This window comes from Camelina sativa, chromosome 11 (assembly GCF_000633955.1).
Source record: "Camelina sativa cultivar DH55 chromosome 11, Cs, whole genome shotgun sequence".
Lineage (NCBI taxonomy): Eukaryota > Viridiplantae > Streptophyta > Magnoliopsida > Brassicales > Brassicaceae > Camelina > Camelina sativa.
The window spans coordinates 6,653,566-6,656,941 of NC_025695.1; positions in this window are offsets into that span (position 1 = coordinate 6,653,566).

The window sequence follows — 3,376 nt, forward strand, 5'->3', positions numbered from 1 at the left end:
GTTTAGAGAAATAGTGGGGAAGTTAAGAAAGATCACGAAAATATTTTTTTTTTCATGATCGTGTATTCGTGTGGGAGTTAAATTAGGAGTTTTCAAATATACAAATTAACGACTTGTTTATATGCATTTTTCAGATAGCTTTAAATTAGGAGTTGTTAATTTCTCGTAATATATTATAGATGTTATATGGCAGTTATTTTTGTTTTTGTTTTTGTATTACTAATATTTATTTATTTTCCAACTGAGGCTATTTTTGTGAAAATGTTCAATTGGATTTTTTTTTAGTTTTGAAATGAACATCTTGCTCTTCTTTTCCCTTTTTCTTTTCTTTTTCTGTTTTTTCCTTCTTTTTAGCATTAAGCGTGTCCTTTTTTTTGGAAATAAATATATGATTTAACATGTAATTTATTCATAGTTTTGTGACAAATATTTTTTTAATAATAATTAGTTAGTTTGGAGAAGTAAATAATTAATAACTCATAAATTTAGAATATATTTGTGGAATCTTTTTAAAAAATATATATTTTCAAATTATATGGTGGAAAACGTAAAATTAATAATCATGATGAGTTGTGTTAATTGAGAGTGATTTTAGGACTCTTTAATTAAAATCATGAGGTATGTTAGAGTATTAAGGGATTTATAGCAAAAGTATTATATTTTTAACATTTATTTTTTGGTAGAAGTATGCTTTAATATATATTGGAAAACCAAAAAGTACTAATATATACTATTTTTTACGGGTTTTTCTTATTTAATTTTATTTTTTTTGTTAATTAATTAAATTATGAAATAGAAATCTATGTGGCAATATTTGATTGGTGAAGTGACTTGTGGGACTGACGTACTATTTTCCCCTCAGAATTATCATTTCGTGTCAGTTTCCCATCGATCTTTGACTTCTTACCAGTTCTCCTTCGGACTTATATCTTCTGTCTATTTCTCCCTGAATCCATACTTCTCTGCCTATTTCCCCATCAAACTGGGTTTACACGGTTTTGGGTCTAAACCCGATAAAAACCAATGTTAAACCGGTATAAAATCAATTTATACCTAAAAATTGAAATTGAAAAGCCTAGAATTTATCTCACCCAAAACCTCTCTATACTCGAATCGCCTTGGTTCTGATTAGCATCAAGAGACTCAAGCAGAGTGGTGTGGTACTGAAGCGCATGGATCACAACGTTTGGAAACCGCGCCGTTACGGTCACAACCTCTGTCTGAGCAAACGACGACGTTTGGTGAGATTTGTTTAGGAAACGGAGGATCAACGGGAGGTAACCGGAGACACCCGAGTTTATCGGAAGATTCATCGCAATTGCTTCTTTTTCCGATGAACGGAGAGATAGAGGCCAATAAGCCAGGTTTAGAAGAAGCTCGATGCTTAGTAACTCGATTTCAAATGGAACCTTGACTTCCCCGGCGAAAGTTTTGAGATTTTCCTCTGTGAATCGAAGCTCGAACTCGTCGGAGATTGTTGAAGGAGGAGGAGCAACGTCTGTTAATTTAAAAGACGATGCTCTGTTTCTTCTTCTTCTACCGGAAGCGAGTTCTTGCATTAGAGACGACCATTGTTCTCCGTAACCAACATCGAAATCGATAATGTGGATCCGATCAAACCCTGAATCGTTACACGGTTTTGTTAGTATAGAATCTCATCTTCGTCTAGATCGTTGCTATCGCTCGACATGTTTTGGTGGATTTCAGATGATCGTTTTTAAGCCTCCTCCGCCTTGAGCTATCGTTATAGAGATCTGACGAGAAGCAAATTAGGTTTGGGGATGTCCTTTTCAATTTCCAGAGAGAAAGGGGAAAAATTGATTTGGGGATTTTTTGATTTTTAGGTTAAGTTATGTAATCGGGTTATAATCCGGTTTAATAGGGTTTAATTTGGTTAATAAGGTTTGTGGTTGGTTAATCAAAACAATAAACCATGAAAACCAAGACGATGCGAAATTAGATGAGAAGTTTAAGTTCGATGGGGAAATAGGCGGAAAAGTATAAATTCGTAAGTCCCTCTCCATGTTTCTGTCTTGTAACAGTCACCCACCAAAGTCCCATATGGGATGCCTTGCGTATCAGCTGCTAGCAATGCATGCCCGCATGGTATTTTCAGCTTATCGTACTGCTTACAAGAACACTGCTTCATATCAAGCAAAACATGGTGCTTTCCGTTAAGTAAACCCACCACTTCATAACGCCAACCAGATAAACTGCCAACTTTGCTACCAGAAACACCAACCACGTTCTTCTGCATCTGTTTATCAACCTCCAGCGTAGTCAACCCTCTATGCTTACCAGCTTTCTTGCGTCTCGCACTAAACCACCTACTTAACATCGCACGAATGTACTTAAGTAGTTCAACTATGACAGCCTCTCCCCTTTCCTAACACATTGTTCAGAGACTCTGCAATGTTTGAGATCATCAAATTGTAACGGTTCCCTTGGAAATAAGCCCTACTCCAATGAGCTGCTCCAATTTTATCCAGATAAGCGGCACAGTTGGCGTTTTTGGCTTTGATTTGTCTATAAATATCTTGGTAACCAGTTACCTTATAGGCAAACGCTGCATTTGTCACAAGTTTTGCAAGTCCTTTACTATGAAACTTCGCATTAACATTCCTGGCTAAATGTACTATGCAAGATCCATAATGTGACAAAGGGAACACCCTCTTCTTCGCTACATATATTGAGTTGCACCTATCTGAAATTATGGTCAAGCTTTTACTATCCGCAATGATTCGTTCTAATATCTCAAAAAACCACGTCCAAGCGCCATCGTTCTCACTGTCCACAACAGCAAAAGCAAGCGGAAAAACCTGGAAATTAGCATCTTGTCCACTTGCTGTCAAAAGAACTCCATTATACTTCCCATTCAGATGAGTCCCATCCACAACAATCACACGCATAAGCTTCTTAAAACCTTCTATTGAAGCACCAAAAGCCAAAAACATATACAGAAACATTTCTCTGCCATCTTCAACCACTTCAGTTTTAATATCGGTTACAGTACCAGGATTCGCTTCTTTTAGAACATGGAGAAAACAAGGAAGATCCTCGTAAGATTCATCATCAGAACCAAATATTCCCTCCAGAGCCTTCTCCGTCGCCCTCCAACATTTGTTGTATGACGCATCCACCCTCAATTCTTCTAATACCATCTGCTGGAGATCCAATGGAGCGGTCCCTTAGTAGGATCATTGTACTTTGCTTTGTACACGGCTACAGTCACCCTAGATGTCGCTTTCTTTAAGTACTTGTTCCTCGTCTCTATTGGGCATGTGTGTTNTTCAACAACCAAAACTTCTAACTCTCCTAACGTTGTGGTGGCAGACAATGGAACAACACGCGACAAAAGTTTATTGTCAACTGTGAA